The sequence below is a fragment of the Arachis ipaensis genome, chromosome B4 (genome assembly GCF_059453495.1).
Source record: "Arachis ipaensis isolate K30076 ecotype BB chromosome B4, ASM5945349v1, whole genome shotgun sequence".
NCBI lineage: Eukaryota > Viridiplantae > Streptophyta > Magnoliopsida > Fabales > Fabaceae > Arachis > Arachis ipaensis.
In genome coordinates this window covers 100374274-100395361 of record NC_142439.1, presented here as the reverse complement: position 1 = coordinate 100395361, position 21088 = coordinate 100374274, and the positions used below count along the sequence as shown (strand labels likewise).

The 21088-nt window shown below is 37.7% G+C and overlaps 1 non-coding gene across 1 annotated transcript; it reads right to left on the bottom strand.

Annotated features, from left to right (window-relative positions):
* Window positions 1-19676: 19676 nt before the first annotated feature.
* On the bottom strand, window positions 19677-19783 carry LOC148568567 (small nucleolar RNA R71). Its single transcript, XR_015882674.1, has one exon. It is a non-coding gene; the product is annotated as a small nucleolar RNA R71 (small nucleolar RNA).
* Between the last annotated feature and the right edge of the window lie 1305 nt (window positions 19784-21088).

Sequence of the window (21088 nt, the reverse complement as noted above, 5' to 3'; positions counted from 1 at the left end):
CCCTTCTCATCCCTCCAACTCCAACTCACCATCATCCAAAGATAGACTCTCAAGGATTGAGACCCTACTTGAACGAATATGCAAAGAAGTCCAGGACAGTAAAATGTTTCGAGAGGAAGTGCGGTCCAATATGCAGAATCAAGATGCTGCCATCAAGAAACTTGAGACACAAATTGGCTACCTATTCAAGCAAATTCCCAGCTATAACCTGTGCAGCAACACCGATCCAAACCCAAGAGAGGAATGTCAGGCTACCACCCTGAGAAGTGGGAAAGAATTGAAGGAAATTCCCAAGAAATCACAAGAGAAGAACTCAAATGAAGGGGAAAAGGAAGGAGATGAAGTCCAAATTCCCATTCCCAGTTCAGAGCAAAAAGGAGAAATGCTGAAGCCAGACGTCCCAAAATCTCCATACCCTCAGCAATTGAAAAAGAAGGGGAATTACAACCAATTCTTAAGATTTCTGGAAATCTTCAAGAAACTACAAATCAACATACCCTTTGCTTAAGCAATAGAGCAAATGCCGCTCTATACCAAGTTTTTAAAGGAATTAATGACCAAGAAGAGAAGCTAGAAGAGCAATGAGACTGTGATACTAACCGAAGAATGTAGTGCCATCATTTAGCACAAACTACCCCAGAAATTGAAGGATCCTGGGAGCTTCTAGATTTCTTGTATTATAGGGGAAATCACAGTGGAGAAGGCTCTGTGTGACTTAGGAGCCAGCATAAATCTGATGTCAGTAGCTATGATGAGAAAAATGAGGATTGAGGAGGCTAAGCTAACAAAAATGGCCCTACAACTAGAGGAACCGATCGTTCAAGTTTCCTCATGGCATAGTAGAAGATTTGCTGGTGAAGGTAGGAGATTTTATCTTCCCAGTAGACTTTGTAGTGCTGGACATAAAGGAGGAAGCCAAAGCCTCCATCATCCTGGGAAGACCGTTCTTGACCACTGCTGGAGCTATCATTGTTGTCCAAAAAGGTGAACTCACCCTGAGATTACACAATGAAAAGATGACATTCAATGTGTTCAAGGCCATGAGTTACCCACCAGAACCATTGGGCGAATGTATGAGGTTGGATTCACTAGAAGACGCAGTACAAGAGATTTTTGAAGAAGAAGAACTTGAAGGGTTAACAGAGGAGGAATCAACATCTAGCGAAGAGGCTGCAACAGTAGAGATTCATATACAAGGTGCACCAAAGGAAGAGAATGAAAAAAAAGAAGCACCCAAACTTGAACTCAAAGCACTGCCACCCACTCTCAAATATGCATACTTAGGAGAGAATGAAAGTTACCCAGTGATCATAAACTCAACCCTCAGCCAAGATCAAGAGGATAAACTACTCCAAGTATTATGAAAGCATAAGGATGCCATTGGATGGACCCTTGCTGACCTGAAAGGAATCAGTTCGGCCATATGCATGCATAAGATACTATTGGAAGACGATGTCAAACCATCCATTCAACCCCAAAAAAGGCTGAATCCAGTCATGAAAGAAGTGGTACAGAAAGAAGTCATGAAGTTATGGCAGGGAGGGGTGATCTACCCGATCTCAGACAGCCCATGGGTCAGCCCGTGCAAGTTGTCCCAAAAAAAGGAGGAATCACTGTAGTCCCCAATGAGAAGAACGAACTAATCCCTACAAGGACCGTCACATGATGGTGGATGTGCATAGACTACAGAAAACTCAATGAAGCTATAAGAAAATATCATTTCCCCTTTCCTTTCATGGATCAGATGCTGGAAAGATTTGCAGGACACGTATATTATTGTTTTCTCGATGGTTATTCAGGATATAACCAAATAGTGGTTGATCCGAGAGACCAAGAGAAAACCTCATTCACTTGCCCATATGGAATGTTTGCTTACAGGCCCATGTCATTTGGGCTATGTAATGCACCTGCAACTTTCCAACGCTGCATGCTCTCCATTTTCTCAGATATGATAGAAAAATTCATTGAAGTCTTTATGGATGACTTTTCGGTATTCGGAGATTCCTTCACTAATTGCCTAAATCACTTGGCCCTGGTATTAAAAAGATGTCAAGAGACCAATTTGGTCTTGAACTGGGAGAAATGTCACTTTATAGTGATAGGAGGAATAGTTCTTGGCCATAAGGTTTCTAACCAAGGCATTGAGGTAGACAGAGCCAAGGTGGAACTCATTGAAAAATTACCCCCACCAAGTGATGTCAAGGCAATTAGGAGCTTTTTAGGGCATGCCGACTTTTACAGAAAGTTTATTAAAGATTTTTCAAAGATAGCCAAGCCCTTAAGCAATCTTCTTGTATCTGATACACCATTTGTCTTTGATGAAAAATGCATGCTAGCATTCGAAAACTTAAAAAAGAGGCTGTCCTCTGCCCCTATCATTTTCCCACCAGATTGGAACTTACCATTTGAACTGATGTGTGATGCATCTGATTTTGCAGTTGGGGCAGTGCTAGGACAAAGGAAAGATAACTTGGTCCATGTGATATACTATGCCAGCAAAGTCCTCAATGACACTCAAAGAAATTATACCACTACTGAAAAGGAGTTGCTGGCAATAGTTTTTGCATTTGACAAGTTTAGATCGTACCTCATTGGTGCCAAAGTGATCGTTTTCATAGATCACACATCAGTTAAATATTTGTTTGCTAAGCAAGAATCAAAACCAAGACTAATAAGATGGATCTTGTTGTTGCAGGAATTCAATATTGAAATTAGAGACAAGAAAGGAGTGGAGAACAAAGTAGCAGATCACCTATCCAGAATCCCTTATAATAAAGAAGGATCACATGATACAAGTGTAAATGAGTTCTTCCCAGATGAGCAGTTGATGACGGTTCACAGAGCACCCTGGTTTGCAGATATTGCCAATTTCAAGGAAACTGGGGCTTTACCTCCAGAAATCAACAAACATCAAAAAAGAAAGCTCATCAATGACGCGAAGTATTTTGTTTGGGATGAACCATACCTATTCAAGAAGTGTTCAGATGGAATCCTTAGAAGATGTGTTTCAGAAGAAGAGGGAAGAGAGGTCTTATGGAACTGCCATGGCTCGTGCTATGAAGGCCACTTTGGAGGGGAAAGAACTGCAGCCAAGGTGTTGCAAAGTGGATTCTTTTGGCCCACCCTTTTCAAGGATGCCAAGGAAGTAGCAAAGAGCTGCAATGAATGCCAAAGAGCTGGAAACCTACCCAAAAGAAATGAGATGCCACAAAATTTCATCTTAGAACTGGAACTGTTTGATGTATGGGGAATCGATTTCATGGGACCATTTCCAACCTCATATTCAAACAAGTATATCCTACTAGCAGTGGATTACGTTTCCAAGTGGGTAGAGGCCATTGCAACCCCAACAAATAATAACAAGGTGGTCATGAACTTCCTCAGAAAGAATATCTTTAGCCAGTTCGGAGTCCCACGAGCGCTCATCAGTGATGGAGGGAGCCATTTTTGTAACAGGCTACTAGAAACTCTTCTCCTACGATACGGGTTAAAGCACAAGGTTGCCACACCTTATCACCCCCAAACAAGTGGGCAAACCGAGATATCTAACAGAGAGTTAAAAAAGATTATGGAAAAGACTGTAGGAGCATCAAGAAAGGACTGGTCGAAGAAGCTAGATGATGCTCTTTGGGCATACAGAACGGCATTCAAAACACCAATCGGGATGTCCCCATATCAACTGGTGTATGAAAAAGCCTGTCATTTACCATTGGAGCTTGAACACAAAGCCCTCTGGGCTCTCAAGCTACTAAATTTTGATAGCCTTACCGCTGGTGAAAAAAGAGTCCTGCAGCTGCAGGAAATGGAGGAGTTCAGATCTCAAGCCTATGAAAATGCAAGATTTATAAAGAAAAGGCAAAGAGAAGACATGACCTCAATCTGACACCCAGGAGTTCCGAAAAGGGACAGCAAGTGCTCCTCTACAACTCCAAATTGAGACTCTTCCCTAGGAAACTCAAATCAAGGTGGTCTGGACCCTTTCTTGTCACAAAGGTCTCGTCGTATGGACACATAGAAATCATGGAGGAAAGCTCAAGGAGGACTTTCACTGTGAACGGACAAAGGCTCAAGCATTACATGGGCAACATGGGAGACAGTCCCAAAGTGAAATATCATCTCAACTGATGGAGAAATCGTCGAGCTAGCGATGCTAAAAGAGCGCTTCGTTGGGAGGCAACCCAACCTAAGGTAGTTTCCTTTTCATGATCATTTCAATAAAAGTTACAAGTAGTTTACCCTGTATTGCGAGGAGCTAAGTTTGGTGTTGCACACCAAAACAATCCAAGAGTGAATGTGTAATTCTAAGTTTGGTGTTCCACTAAAGATTTCAGTTAGAATCACACTACACCTCTTCAAGAGCAAATTACTAGCCCCAACCAATCAGGGAAACCACTTGACAAGAGTTTAGTTTCTAGTTCATAGTCGTTTTAGTAATAAAAGCACATAAGATCCTCTGTATGTATTCAATCTGTTGCATTAGGCAAGGAACTAAGTTTGGTGTTCACACACCAAATCAGGTTCAGAAACTCGCAAGCATACATGCATGCTAACTAATTCTCAAGTGCTTTGGGAACAAGCAACTTCCAATAACTTTGCAGGAATTCAATCAACTCTTCGGGAACAACGACGCACCATCATCCAAGGAGGCAAAGAAGGATGCAAAAGCTGTGGACGATGACAACAAAGGGATGGCTAGAAGTCACCACCAAAAGGTTGTATTGTTACTTGATTCCATATGCTTAGAAATGCTCAAATTGGAAGTCTGAATGTATCCCTGATTATTAGTTACTCTTTAGTTTACATCACTAGGATTTAATGTTTGTTTTTCCTAGCCTTTGTTATATGTGTGCTGTGCCAAGCTATCTACTGCATTCTCACCTTGCTCACTTGTATGCTTGTCCCTTTAAGCCAAATAAAAAGAGATGTTATGAAAGACCAGAGTGATGCTCAAAATTGTGGAATAAGTTCTTAAGCTTGTGGTGTAGTAATTACTTAGCTAAGTTGGTTCACCAACAAGGTAGGAAGGCAACTATCTGTCCTGAATCATATGCTTGAAACACACCCCATGAGACTAGCTAAATAACAAGATCCTAATAAGAAAAGGGGAAAGAAAAATGAAAGTTGAGAAATAAAGAAAAAGAGTAAGAAATAAGGCTAGGCACCAAGGGTTGAATCTTAAGGCATGTGTCTGTGGTGCTCTTGTGCAAGGGATATACTTGGATGAATAAGCTCTCAGGGGTGCCTTATCACTTGGTAACTTGGGTTAACTAACCCGGGATTATCAGCTGAAAGTCCACTATCAAGAGTAACCCTTGCTACAGAGCACTTAGTAACCCAAAGAGGTGCTAGACACCAAGGTCTCAAGAATAGAAATAACAAACCATGTGCCTATGGTGTGAATGTATGGGGGAAAGAGACTTGAGGGAGTAAGTCCTTAGGGGTGTCTTAACACCTAGCACCTTGAACCAACTGGTTCGGGAGTACTGGCTGAAAGCTTATATTAAAGAGTCGCCCTCTTACAGAGCACCTAGTCTAAAGAACACAATCAAACCCTGAAAAGATAAAGGGATCAATGAATAAAAGTATCATAGGGTGCAATCAAGTGAGTATTCCACGGCATGGTAAAGGTCTGAAAGCCAATGAAGGAATGAACCTAAGTTGCTATGCATGAAACCCCAAAAAACCAAGGACATGTCTTCCACAATAATGACTCATTTTTCTTGTCATTTCATTCATCATTCTCATGTTTCAGTACTTGCTTAGGGACAAGCAAGCTTTAAGTTTAGTGTTGTGATGCCAGGGCATTTTGGCCAGTTTCACTGACCTTTTCTTTACTATTTTAGGGTAGTTTCATGCATTTTCTTAGTTAATAAGCAAGTTTTGGGTAGATAATCACTTACATCTTGATTCAAGCAAACATTGTGAATTTCATGTGATTTTATGAGAATTATGCATGAATTGAAGGACAAATTGGATAATGCATGTCTCATAACTTGGATTAGAGCTTTGATGCAATTTATTTGCTTGATTTCAGGACAAAGGAAGCAAGGAAGAGCCACATTAGCAGCCACGTTAATCCAATTAACGTGACCACTAACGTGGAATGGAAAAATACTTGCAACGTTAATGAGAAAAGTGACTGCCAATAACACCTTCGAAACCATCATGTCCCACGTTAATTGCTACATTAACTACATTAACGTGGTAGTTAACGTGGAGAGAAAGGGAGCTCCAGCGTTAGTGGTAAAAGTGAACACCACTAACGCTCCAAATTGGCAATTAGCCACGTTAAGAGTCACGTTAACTCAGTTAACGTGGAAAGGGAAGACAATGTCAACGTTAGTGACATTCACCTTTGTCACTAACGTTGGACTAAGCCCAATTGGCCACGTTAAGAGTTACGTTAACTACATTAACGTGAACTCTAACGTGGGAGGAGCAAGGAATTGCCAACGCTAGTGACACTCACCTTTGTCACTAACATTGGACCAAGCCACTATGAGGCACGTTAGTTGCCACGTTAATTGCATCAACGTGGAAGCTAATGCGGAGGAAAGAAATGATGAGCCAACGTTAGTGACACTCACCTTTATCACTAACGTTGGAGATGGAAATCACCACCACGTTAGTGGCCACGTTAAGACAATTAACATGAGGCACTAACGTGAGAAGGGGCGTTTGGAGCGTTAGTGACAAAGGTAAGTGTCACTAACGCTCTCGAGGCTAAGGCATGCCCACGTTAAGAGCCACGTTAGTTATACTAACGTGGACTCTAACGTGAGAAAAGGGGGGCTAAGAGCAGCGTTATTGGCAAAGGTGAACGCCAATAACGCTTGCGATGGACCAAGAGGCAACATTAGTGGTCATGTTAGTGGCACTAACGTTGAAGTTAACGTGAACCATCTTGGGCTAGGAACGTTAGTGAAAAAGGTGGTTGTCACTAACGTTCTCGAACCCACATTTTTACTTAACGTTAACGCCACTAACGTCCTAGCTAAAGTCCATGCCTACTTCACATTTTCTCTGCAAGTAAAGCTGAGCCCACTAAAGACTACAACTGCTTCAACTTAAGATCCAAAGGCCCATATCCAAGACTTGAAGAGCCAATCTAGAAGATCAGAGGAGTAGTATATATAGGAGTAGTTTTGAACTAGAGAGGAAGCTTTTGGCCATTGGGAGAACTACTCTCTGTATAATTTTACTTTCTCTGCACTTTTAGTTTTACTTTGAGAATGTATTTTCCATCTTTGTTTTCCATTCCCAGAGCTATGAACAACTAAACCCGTTTCATTAGGTTAGGGAGATCTGTTGTAATTTGATGGATCAATAATAGTTTTCATTATTCTTCTTCTTTCTTTTCTCTTGATCTTACTAGAAAGCTTTCAATCTTCATCCAATTAGGTAGTTGTCTTGAAAAAGAAGCTATTCATACTTGGATCTCTTCGAAACCTTGGAAGAGGAATGAAGAGATCTTGCTAGAAACGCTTTCTCATGTTGGACCAAATTGGGGTTTGGATGGATATAGTGACATATAATCCTACTAACATTTTGATTTGGGAATACATGTGGTATAATCAGTGACCACACTTCATCTCTTCTCAAGAGCAATCAGACCAAGGAATTGGCTATTGATCAAGATTTGAGAGATTGAATTACCAAGGAATTGGAATTCAATCACTTAAGATTACCAAGGAGATCAATGAATGCATTGATTGAGGAAGAGATGAAAATGAACTTGATCCAGAGAATACAACATCTCCTAAGCCCAATGAACTCCCCATTTCTGATCTTACCTATTCTCTTTACTTTCTGCCATTTACTTTTATGTTCATATTCCCCATTTCCCATTTAAGATTCTGCAATTTACTTTCCATCATTTACATTCAGTCCTTTATTTCCAGTAATTACATTTCTTGCCATTTACTTTCTGCCATTTAATTTCCTGCAATTCTCCAATCAAATTCTGCTTAGCTCAACTAGAACATTCCTCCAATTAAAGTTGCTTGGCTAATCAATCCCTGTGGGATTTGACCTCACTCTATTGTGAGTTTTTACTTGACGACAATTCGGTATACTTGCTGAGGGAAAATTATTGAGAGACAAGTTTCCGTGCATCACCGCGTCTACTTTGGTTCGTGTGAGTACCTCGAAGAAAAGCACGAGCCAACAGCTATGATTATACATCTCTTAGATGGTTAATCCACGATTTTGTTGGGGACTTCTCGAGACACCAGCTCAGCTGATCTCTGGGGAGATTAAGGTTTCCGTGGTATAGGCTAGATCCAAGAAGCAGCGTTCTCTAATCCCAAAGATCCGACCTTGTTTGTGGCGTTTTGAGTAGGATCGCCAAGAGAATGGACTGCTATGCGCTTCACCCTTTGTCAAATTGAATAGCATGACCACTGGCTATGGCCGTGTTCAACCTGTAGCAGAGGAGATCAAGGACCATTTGCGTGGCTTTGATCACTCACAGCCTGCCATAGAAGAAGATCATTCACAAGCAAAGAAGATGATAGTACCAGATTTACTTTAGAAAGACAAAGCAACTCCGACTCTCAACTCTATTCGTATCCTTATTTCAACTTAACATTCAAATGTTTGATATTCCTATCCTTACTTCCACTTAATACCTAAAAACCTTCTGATTCCGCCTGACTAAGACCTGCAGGACAACCATAGCTTGCTTCAAGCCACAATCCTTGTGGGATTGACCCTGACTCACTCAGGTATTACTTAGATGACCCAGTGCACTTACTGGTACTACTGCTGTTGTACGAAATAGTGTGGGTTTTGCGTACATGCGCACCATCCTCTATCAGATACGCTTCAGAATTCTTTGAAGTTGATAGCACAGTTAAGCAAGTTAACAGCTTTGGCGTTGAGCTCTATTTTCTTTTTATCTTCATCATTCTATTTAGCCTTAGTCTAAGGAGTGACTACACCATCTGCTCCTGTTTTGGTTGGGACTTGGGGACTATTCAGGATGATCTTCTAGATGTTGTAATCTACTGATTGAACAAAGATCTTTATTCTGTCCTTCCAATAGCTGTAATTCTTTCCATTGAAGAACGAAGGTCTGTTGTTGGATTGCCCTTCTGCTAGAATGTAGGCCACCACATTGGAACCATTGTTGTTAGCCATCAGGACCTTTCCTCTAAGCTACAAAGCTTGATTTCATTGAGACCAAGCTCTGATACCAATTGATTGTTATCAGTGGCTAAGAGAAGGGGGACGAGGTTGAATCTTAACTCCCCTTTTTGCTGAATATTACTTTTGTCTTCTGATCAAGTGAAATTTTGGAGATAATTTGCTTTTGTCGCATGTTGAGTTGAGAGAAACTTTTTTTTTATCTCCTAAGTTACAGAAACAGAAAAGGAGTAGAGAAGAGAAAGTCACACCCAGATGTATCCTGGTTTAACTACTATGTGCAATGTAGTCTACATCCAGTCTCCATCACAAATATGATGGAATTTTACTAACTTTTCATAGGATTACAAACACCATTTTTTTCCTAGGATCTACCCAATCCTATTTGGGACAAATCCAGATTCTAACCCAATCTAAATTTGACTAGAACTCAATCTAGCTTTCAACAACCAAGTGCTAACCCAACTTGCAAGGGAATCCCCATAGGATCATGATACAAAATAGAAAGATGTATAAAGAACCTCTGAGACATCTTATGGCTTTTTCTAACAGTTTAACTCACTGCCTTTTACTTCTCGTTGGTTTTTTCTTACAAACCTCACCATGTTTGCCTTTTTCAATGAGACTCGGACAGATAAAAATGAGAAAAAGAGAATACTAAATGAAAAATATGAAGGTGAAGAAATCAATCAACTTAGGTAGCTATGAGAATTGAACTTAGTGCTTTTCACTTACTCTCCTTATCTACAACCCTTAGCCATTCACCCTTATTATAGAAGAGTGAAGCTTCCAAGGTTGAATCACATTCAATCCTAACGATGTCTTTTTCTCCATCATCAAAGTCTTGCAGCGGCTTCATCAGAGAGGAGAGAGAAATCAAATCTTTTGCATGCAACTCATCCATTCTCTCTCATCCTTTTTCTTCAAACTTCTTCAATCTTGACCACAAAGCCTTGCTTTGGCTCCAAGTTTTGTTTATGAGCATTGATCTTCTATTTTCCAGTTTTGACTTTGATCCTCCATGGTTGCTTGATTTGTGCTTGAGACTTTGTTGATTTCTTCTTTGTTCCTTGGTGTAGCACAAATGAGAGAAGATGCTTTTTAATGAGCTCTGAGCGAATGCAACTCATTACTCGATTTTAGCCCTTTCTTCTTGCTTAGTTTTGGTAACAAGCTTTTTGTCCTTCAATACCCCATGGCTTCTGCACTTTCCTTTTCTTTCTTTCTTGCTAAGTGACGTGACTGAAGTGAAACAGATGGGAGAAAAGAGAAGACATTTGGCTTTTGGTGGAAGTTTCAAGAAAATTAATTAGAATGATTTTGGGGTTCAGGTATCTAGTAGTGGGAGTGGTAACTGTGTGAGGCTTGTGGTCTTTTGGACTCATTTTCTTGTTTCCTCATATTTGGTTTGTGATTGGGCTTTGCTTTATTGTTTCTTGGGCCATGGATTGTGGGCTTGATGATTTCTATTTTTGGGCCAAGTGTTTTATTTATCTGATTGCACACTAAACCAAATACATTGCATTAAAAAAACAATTGGTAATAATAATGTTTGTTCATCACTTGGGTTAGTTTTCCAACCTCAACAAAATTAATAAAATATTATTCCATAAAGAAATAATTTTCTTCTGCCTTGCTTTAACATAAGATATAAGGAAACAAATAATGAGATAATAAGCATGTAAGAATATACCAAACATCATCTCTAGTTCAGTCGAACTAAAAGAATGCAGTTTGCAATTTTTTATTTTGTTAAACATAAGAATAGGAGAATAGCAGAAAACTGCACATGTAAGTAAATAAGCAAACTCGTGCAATTTGATTAATCTCATTGATTGATCCTTTTGATTTGAGAACAGCCTTATAAAAACTGCGGGTGGCCAGGAATATTTCTTAATGAATAGCAAGAGAACTAAGCTAAAGTACAACACAAAACACATTATCTAGAAGAACTTAAGTTGTAAATAGAGAACTAGAAAACATATAAAATGTGGACAATGTCAAAATGGATTAGCCAACATGAAAAGGGAGAAATAACAAAACAGTGGTGCTGCCACTGAGTTTTAACTGTAGGGCTCTTTACACACCGCAGGAACTTCTGTCTTAATAGTCAGAAGAGCTAAGAATTGATCGTCTTGGATTTCTTTTTCACCAATATTTTGTTTGCCTGTTATTTTAATAAATGGACACAGCATGAAGTTATAATTTTCTACTTTCTATTTAAACACAAATTTAAAATAGGTAGAGCAGTATTACCTCCATAAGTTCTTTTTCATGTTCTTTGTATAGGTCAGCAACTCTCCTCTTGACTTTTGTATAATCTTCAGCATTTGTGTACATAAATGAAATATTTTCTAGTTCTAACTGCATATGAAAATGCATAATGATGAATTATGGTAAGCAAGATTAACTCTCATGTTATGAAAAATATAAACGTAATATAATAAACTTCAAGATAAGTAGTCTCTTTTGTGAGTGCTAGTCTAATATAACAATATGAGGACTTGTAATAAAAACAATAATGCTAGTTCCCTGTTACAGTGCATGCATACCTTAATTTGATACATCTCAAGAAACTTTGTCAAGGGGGCAAAAACCTGTAATGTCTCCATTGCAATGCTAGCCTATATAAAAATAGTAGAGTTAGAAAAGTAACTCAGACCCAAACTTAGTCTTAATTCTTAAAACATTTGATACACACATAGAAGCATAAATTAGTAACACTGCTATAATTTTAAGGACATAAACATTCATAGGTTGTAAGGTATGTTCAGAGCTATCAACATTGTGTAAACTCTTTACAACATCAATAAATAATAAGTGAATACAGTAAAGGCAATTCAAGGACAAAGATAGATCTTCATAAACAATCAGCTCAGGCCATTGCCACTCAGAAGAAAATAAAGATTGTCATAAACAATCATATTCTTGTTCAAAAATTTTTTATACAAAGAAATCAATTCTGATATTCCGCAGTTCATGTGAAGTTTATAGTACCATACCACTCTCAACTCTCCACAAGTATTATCTATAGGAGTAGAAAAAAATTTTATATATATCATAGCACCGCACATATTTTATACCTACAATAATATTTTCTTATAAATTCTATATCGATCGTTTTATATTTCCATAGCTATATATAACCAAATTGACATTCACTTTATTGTAACACCGGTATGTTAAGTATGGTCCGTTCGAAGTTAAAATTTTTGTCATGTTGTGTTCGGTGAATTACCATAAGCATCCCTCGAGTTTTGTTTAAAATACCTACTTGGTAATTATGTTGTAATAGCTACTGAGCAATGAGGACAGAGTTAAAAAGTTGTTGAAGCTGAGTCTAGTGCAGTAAGGTATAAACGGCTTCGCTTAAACATCATGGGCTAAGAAAATGGACCTAGTGAGGCTATGAATAATACAACCCAATCATGCAAGGAAGCTCTACTTGGCATAACTGTAATTCTTTATATATGTGTATTTTTTAAATTGATAGTAATGATTGATGAATATTATTAAATATTAAAATTACACATATTATTGTTTTTAATAAAATTCTCAAGTCATTATGTATACAATAATAGAGTCGTGCTAAATTAATTTATTTCAAATCATATTTATGAAATAGAAAAAGTTTTAAAAACTAATATTTTTAAAAAAGTTATAATATGTACAGGAAAGCAAACTCAATTTAATTTTAAAATTTTATATTTTATTAAAAAGTATAAATAATATTAAGTAAGAAAAAAACTAAAATTATCCAGATTGTATTCTTAAGTTAATTATGAAAAAGAACAAGTGAACGATATTTCAAAGCATGTGAAAAAATAAACCTATTAAGTATTAACATATAAAAAGTGCCAGTAAACATGAAACAAGAAGAGGAAATAAAATATAAAAGTACAATTTTTGTTTGAAAAATACAAGAATTTCAGTTATATAATATAAAATTTATTTTGAATTGTATAATTGTTTGTTGTAACAACAAAGAAAAACACAAAAATTTCGTTGCATAACACAAAAAGTTATTTTGAATAGTTTAAATTTTTTAATTTTTTTATCTTTTTTTTCTTTTTTTTTTTGTTTTATTATTGACATAAAATAATTTATGTGTCTTCGTATATTTCTCTTAGTTCAAACAAATTACTTTTTAAATTAAATTACACAAAGATATAATAAAAAATAATACAGTAAAAATACAAAAATTTTATTTTAAAATTACAGAAATCATCTTGAATTGTACAAATTTTTAATGAGAAGTAAAAGAAGGAGAAGAGGGATGAACAAGAAAAAGCAAGACACTTATGTGTATGTAGGTATCTAACTAATATAGCTTGGTTGAAAATGCCCTTTGTCTCTAAAATGACCAAAATATCCTCCTGAACACGTATCATCCTCTCCCTCTTCAAAAAGATTCTTCCTTTAATCTATCTATACCAAAAAGGGAAAAATTAGAGATACTAAATACAATTGGACTATCATACCTACCAAGAAAATTATTCTTCCTGAAATTATCCTTGATAATCCCCAACACTTGGAATGGGCCATCTTCTCTAGCAACAAGTTTTATTTATTATTTTTTTTTTTTGACTTAAAAGATCCGCTTCTCTCCAAGAAATCCAAACCCAATCTCCGGATTCAAATACCATGGTTTGATGGCTTTTCTCTACCCACTGAATTGTGGCTACGTCCCTCATGTGTGCAAGTTCAATCTTTTCAACCCTACTTTCATCATCTAAAGTAACACCATCACTCAAAGACAAAAATAATAATTTCAAAATAATCAAAGAATGAAAAACATTAAGAGATTCACAAGGATAACAACCAACAGAGTTATAAATAGCAGAGTTATGAGGATACTCAATGTCTGCATAAAATTATCCAAAACAGGCGTAACATGCAAGATATGCTCATCCAAACAACTAGCATAAATTAGCACATAAACAAACTCTTTGGGAAATAACTCACTAATGTATGTGAAATCTTTAATATTTTAATTTGCAATTAAAAATATCACCATATTAAATCTATCCACTAAAGAATTAATGATATATGTATGTTTTCTAACCCTATGCAAACCAAGTAAAAAATTCATAGAAATATCAATCCACATATGAGTAGGAATAAACAAAAGAATGCACAACATAATCAAGAATGCTTGAGATTTAACTTTTTTACATGCAATAAAATCATAATAAATTCTATCTATACTCTTATGTCTATAAGGCCAACAAAAACATATAGATAACATATCTGAGATTCTTTTTATTCTTTTTATTTCACAAGCAACAGATATATAGAACAAAAATCAGATTTAGTTGCCAAAGATTCTTCATATAATTAAATACTAAGAATCTAGGAGTAAGAGTTGTGATTAAATCATACCTTATGGACAATTCATTAGCAATCATGTTCTCATTAACTTGTCTAAAGTGTGGAATTAATTGTCTTTCTTCTTTTCTATCCATATTAATGCCTCCATAATTGACTAGTGAATCTGCAAAACCATGGAAAGTTGACATACAAACACTAGGAATTTCATGGTTAGATATATGAAAAATTAATGATTTTGTGGAATTAAATGATACTAATGCACTCTTGTCTAAACTAGAAATTTCTACATCTCACAACTATGTTTATGGCTCTCGATTTCTTTTTCACTCATTGACTCCTTTCACTTACTATTCTCGTATTTTCTCTCAAAACTCTTGCTTTCAATTAAATATTGATTTTTTTACTCAAACACTAACTCTCTTTCTCAGTTTCTTTTCTCTCATGTTTGTCAAATTACTTACAAATTCTGCACTTTTGGATCCTTCAAGTACACATCTCCCTCTACATCATACTTAACATGTTCTTTTATCACTATCTTTGAAGAAGCATGAGAGATAGGCTTAGAAAAACTCTTCTTCTTATATATGTTGATTTATAATATTCTTCTTCATGTGCTCTAACTCAATGGCAACATTGACTAAATCCTCCATGGTAAAGTGTGACATTATCTGTAATGTCTTTATTAAGTCCAATAAGAAAGTGCCTCATAAGAACTTTAGGACACTTTTCAACATTAGTCTTGGTCCCTAAATACATTAACTCCTTGTGGTACTTTGATTTGGAACCTTGTTTCAACTTATGAACCTTTTTAAGAAACTCATTGTGGTATAATGATGGCATAAACTGATTTCTCATGATTTTTTTCATCTTCTGCCAAGACTAAATTGGTGGTTTTCTATTCTGTCTTCTCTTTTTGTCCAGCTTGGCCCAATAGACAAGGGCATAATTCGAGAATTTTATAGTCGCTAGTCTTACCTTTTTTATCTCAGAGTAGTTATGATACTGAAATAGGAGCTCAACCTTCTGTTCCCATTTTAGGTAAGCCTCAAGGTCACTTTTGCCTTTAAATTCTGGATGTGTATTTTGATAGCATTGATATTACTATCAATATTTTCTCGTGATCTATGATGTCAGGAACTAGGCAAAGTCTCCTCCTCAGACTCCTCAGAATAATTATTAACAGATTCTCGAGACCACGTTCTTCAACTAGGGGATAAAAAATTAATTCGAAAATCCATGTTATCAAGACGTTGTTCAATCCTTGCAAGGACGCTAGCGATTGCGTCGAAGCATAAAGTCAACTGTAGATCATGGTTCCCTTCGTTGTCAACCATCACTGAAGAACCTATGAAAAAAAAAGACCTCACAGCACTCTTCTCGCGTGTATCATTCGAATTAGGACACTCGTGTTTACACTCAATATGTGCTTTTACCCTCTGTTGAGCTCACCACTTTTGTCTTTTTCCACTCATGGATTGCTTTAAAAAGTTACACTTCAGAAAATGAGGAATTGAGACACTAAGCTAAAATATTCTGAATGATAGAAAAAGAAAAATAATAAGTGATACCAAGATGACAGAAACTAAAAGATTTGAATCCTAATTAGAATATATTATGGAAAGTTGAAACAAAGTTGAAAAATTTAGAACCTTTTTTTTGTAGATGCTGACTTGAAGATACTATAATCGCAGAAACAAAAATTTAAAGATGAATATTCTTTTTTTTTTGGACTTCTTTTTTTTTGGACGATGTTTTTTTTTTGCAGATACTAACTTTAAGATATAATAATTGTAGAAACAAAAACTAAATAACAATTTTCGTTTTTATTTTTTTATTTTTTTATTTTTTGGACACTGAGGTAAATTTATAGAAATTGAAAAGAAAAATAAAGAGGCTAAGCAAAAACCCTAGAATGTGTAGATAAATAAAAATTTACCTACGACTTGTAACCGATACCACATGATAAGAAAAGGAGACTGATGCCAGGGCATTTTGGCCAGTTTCACTGACCTTTTCTTTACTGTTTTAGGGCAGTCTCATGCATTTTCTTAGGAAATAAGCAAGTTTTGGGTAGAATTTCACTTACATCTTGATTTTAGCATACATTGTGCACTTTACATGATTTCATGAGAATTTTACATGAATTAGATGACAAATTGGATGATGCATGTCTCATGATGTGGATTAGAACTTTGATGCACTTTATTGCTTGATTTCAGGACAAAGGAAGCAAGAAAGAACCACGTTAGCAGCCACGTTAGTCTAACTAACGTGACCACTAACGTGGAATGGGAGCTAGCTTGCAACGTTAATGAGAAACGTAATCGCCAATAACTCCCTCGAAGCCATTATAGCCCAAGTTAAGACTCACGTTAACTAAGTTAATGTGAACTCTAACGTGGAAGAAAGAAAGTGGAGCCAACGTTAGTGACACTCACCTTTGCCACTAACGTTGGACCAAGCTCATATTGGCCACGTTAGCCTCCACGTTAACTTAGTTAACGTGGACTCTAACGTTGGGAAGCAAAAGAGTGGCCAACGTTAGTGACACTCATCATTGTCACTAACGTTGGGCTAAGCCACCTTGAGCTACGTTAACTCTCACGTTAACTTAGTTAACGTGGAAGCTAACGTAGAGAAAGCAAACAATCGCCAACGTTAGTGACACTCACCTTTGTCACTAACGTTGGAATGAGCCACAATGAGCCACCATGAGCCACATTAACTCCCACGTTAACTTAGTTAATGTGGAAGCTAACGTTGAGGATAGGATGATGAGCCAACGTTAGTGACACTCACCTTTGTCACTAACGTTGGAGATGGCTACCATTACCACGTTAGAAGCCACGTTAACTTAGTTAACGTACGTGGGAAGTAGGGGCACCTTGGAACGTTTGTGACAAAGGTAAGTGTCACTAACGTTCTAGAAGAATTGGCAAGCCTACATTAAGAGCCATGTTAACTAAGTTAACGTGAACTCTAACGTAGGGAGGGAAGACTCTCAACGTTATTGAAAAATGTGAGTCCCAATAACGTGTGTGAAGGACCAAGAGGCAACGTTGGTGGTCACGTTGGTGCCACTAACGTTGAAGTTAACGTGGATCATCCCTTGGTGAGGAACGTTAGTGAAAAAGGTGATTGTCACTAACGTTCTCGAACCCACACTCTCACTTAATGTTAACGCCACTAACGTCCTGAGCTAAAGACCCTTCCTACTTCACACTTTCTCTCTGAAAGTAAAGCTAAGCCCACTGAAGAGTATAACTACTTCAAACTCAAGATCCAAAGGCCCATATCCAAGACTTGAAGAACCAACTAGAAGATCAGAAGAGTAGTATATATAGGGGTAGTTTTGAATTAGAAAGTAGATTTTGGGGGATGGAAAATTGAGAACTACTCTCTGTATAATTTACTTTCTCTGCACTTCTAGTTTTAGTTTTCATGATGTATTCTCCATCTTTGTTTTCCATTTCCAGAGCTATAAACAACTAAACCCCTTTCATTGGGTTAGGGAGCTCTGTTGTAATTTGATGGATCAATACTAATTTTCATTACTCTTCTTCTATCTTTTCTCTTGATTTTACTAGAAAGCTTTCAATCTTCATCAAATTGGGTAGTTATCTTGAAAAAGAAGCTATTCATACTTGGATCTTTTCTGAACCTTGGAAGAGGAATAAAGAGATCATGCTAGAAATGCTTTCTCATGTTGGACCAAATTGGGTTTGGTTGGGTATGGTGACTATAATCCTACCAACACTTGATTTGGGAATGCATGTGGTATAATCAGTGACCATACTTCATCTCTTCTCATGAGCAATTGACCAAGAAATTGGCTATTGATCAAGATTTGAGAGATTGAATTACCAAGGAATTGGAATTCGATCACTTAAGATTGCCAAGGAGATCGATGAATGCATTGATTGAGGATGAGATGAAAATGAACTTGATCCGGAGAATGCAACATCTTCTAAGCCCAATGAATCCCCATTTCTGATCTTACATATTCTCTTTAATTTCTGCAATTTACTTTTATGAGCATCTTCCCCATTCCCATTTACAATTCTGCAATTTACTTTCCGTTATTTACTTTCAGTTCTTTACTTCCAGCATTTACATTTTCTGCTATTTACTTTCCCGCCATTTAATTTCCTACAACTCTCAAACCAAATTCTGCTTCGCTCAACTAGAACATTCCTCTAATTAAAGTTGCTTGACCAATCAATCCCTGTGGGATTCGACCTCACTGTATTGTGAGTTTTTACTTGACGACAATTCGGTATACTTGCCGAAGGAAAATTGTTGAGAGACAAGTTTCTGTGATATCAAGTTTATGGCGCCGTTGCCGGGGATTGATTTTGTATCAACAATGACTAAATTAGAGGATAACTAGATTGAGCATTTTTCTTTTCTTTGATTTAAATTTCTATTTGTGTTAATTACTTTCAGTTTTAGTTATTTTCCTCCCTTCCCACCTACTCCGTTTTCTTAGTTATTTACCATTCAGTTCACTAACCCACTAACTGTTTGATATATTACATCGCTCACACTAACAGCAATTTTAACAAGAGTACTTTCTGCATCTATTTCCTTGCTTGTGCCTTGTTGGTTGTATGACTGGGAGAAGAAGTGGGACTTCAACTTCCTTTTATTCTGAACCTGAGAGGACCTTCCTTAGATTAAGGAGGGAAGCAAGAGGAAAGAGAGTAGTTGGTGTTGAGGAAGAGGAGGAGTACTTTGAACCAGACATGGATGAAAACATGGAGAACCATCATGAAGAAGAGGCTCACAACCATGGCAGAGAAGGTCCAGCGCATCAGGCTGGACAAGAGAGAAGAGTTCTGGGTTCTTACATCAACCCAAACCCAGGAAACTGTGGAAGCAGCATCCAAAGGCCAACCATACATGCCAAAAACTTTGAACTAAAGCCACAACTCATCACCCTTGTTCAGAACAATTGTTCATTCGGAGGAGGTGTCCAAGAAGACCCCAATCAACATCTAACCACCTTCCTGAGGATATGTGATACTGTGAAGTCTAATGGTGTTCATCCTGACACCTATAGACTACTTCTGTTCCCTTTCTCACTTAGGGACAAGGCATCTAAATGGCTGAAATCCTTCCCAAAGGAGAGTCTAGCAACCTGGGAAGATGTGGTAAATAAATTCTTGGCAAGATTCTATCCTCCTCAACGGATCAACAGGCTGAGAGCTGAGGTGCAAACATTCAGGCAGCAGGATGGTGAGACTCTATATGAAGCATGGGAGAGGTTTAAGGACCTGACAAGAAGGTGTCCACCAGATATGTTCAATGAATGGGTGCAACTACACATTTTCTATGAAGGCCTCTCTTATGTATCAAAGAAGGCAGTAGACCATTCATCCGGGGGATCTCTAAAAAAGAAGAAGACCATTGAAGAAGCCATAGATGTCATTGAGACTGTAGCGGAGAATGACTACTTCTATGCTTCTGAAAGAGGCAACACTAGAGGAGTGATGGAGCTAAAATATGTGGATGCACTGCTGGCCCAAAACAAGCTTATTACCAAGCAGCTGGCTGACCTCACCAAGAATATGGAGAGGAACCAAATGGCAGCAATCACCACCTCATCAGCAACCCAAGAGGGAGTGAATGCTGAGGCAGAGGAGGAGCAAGAACAAGCCAACTACATTGGAAAATCACCCAGGCAGACCCATGATCCATACTCCAAAACCTACAACCCTGGATGGAAGAATCACCCAAACTTTGGGTGGGGAAATCAACAAGATCAAGGCCAGGATCAGAGACGACACAACCCCAACAACCATGCAGCTCACCAACATTCCACACAGAGATCATATCAGCACCACCCTAACAACACCTCTCTACATCCATACCAAAACCAAAATGACCCAACTCACCCATACACTCTCAACTCACCATCATCTGAAGAAAGACTCTCCAAAATTGAGACTCTGCTTGAAGGCATATGCAAAGAAATTCAAGATAATAAGGTATTCAAAGAGGAGGTGCGAGCTAGTATCAAGAACTAGAGGGACACCATCAAGAGGCTGGAATTTCAAGTGGGATACTTATCTGAAAAGATTCCCAAACCTACTGATAGCTTCCCAAGTGACACAGAGAAAAATCCGAGAGTTGAAGAAAAGAAAGTCAGATGGGAAGATTGCAAGATGGTTACTGTTCCGAGGGTTACCTGAAACTGGAGGTCGATCTCGGACGAGATCTTCCGTACTGGTCAGAGATGTCGTGTCCGGCTGGCCGGTGGCAGCCGAAGCTGTTGTGTTTGACTTGCTGGACTTGCTGCACTGCTGATCCTTCGTCACCGGAGGGTGGGGGTATCTGCAAGAGACTCCGATGCTTAAGTTAGCATGGGTATTAAACAGGTTTTTAGTAGAATCAGAGTATGAGTTATACCTGGGTGCTCCAGTGTATTTATAGTAGTTGTAGAGTGACCTTTCTAGATAAGATAAGTTAGTTATCTTATCTTATCTTTATCTTTGAGTTGAGGTCAGCTTATCTTCAAGGGAACCACCCTTATCTCTATAGGCTTGGACGACCTTTGAATTTGGGTCGTGTTCCTCTACCTGGGCCCGTTATTGGCTTTCCTGTCGAT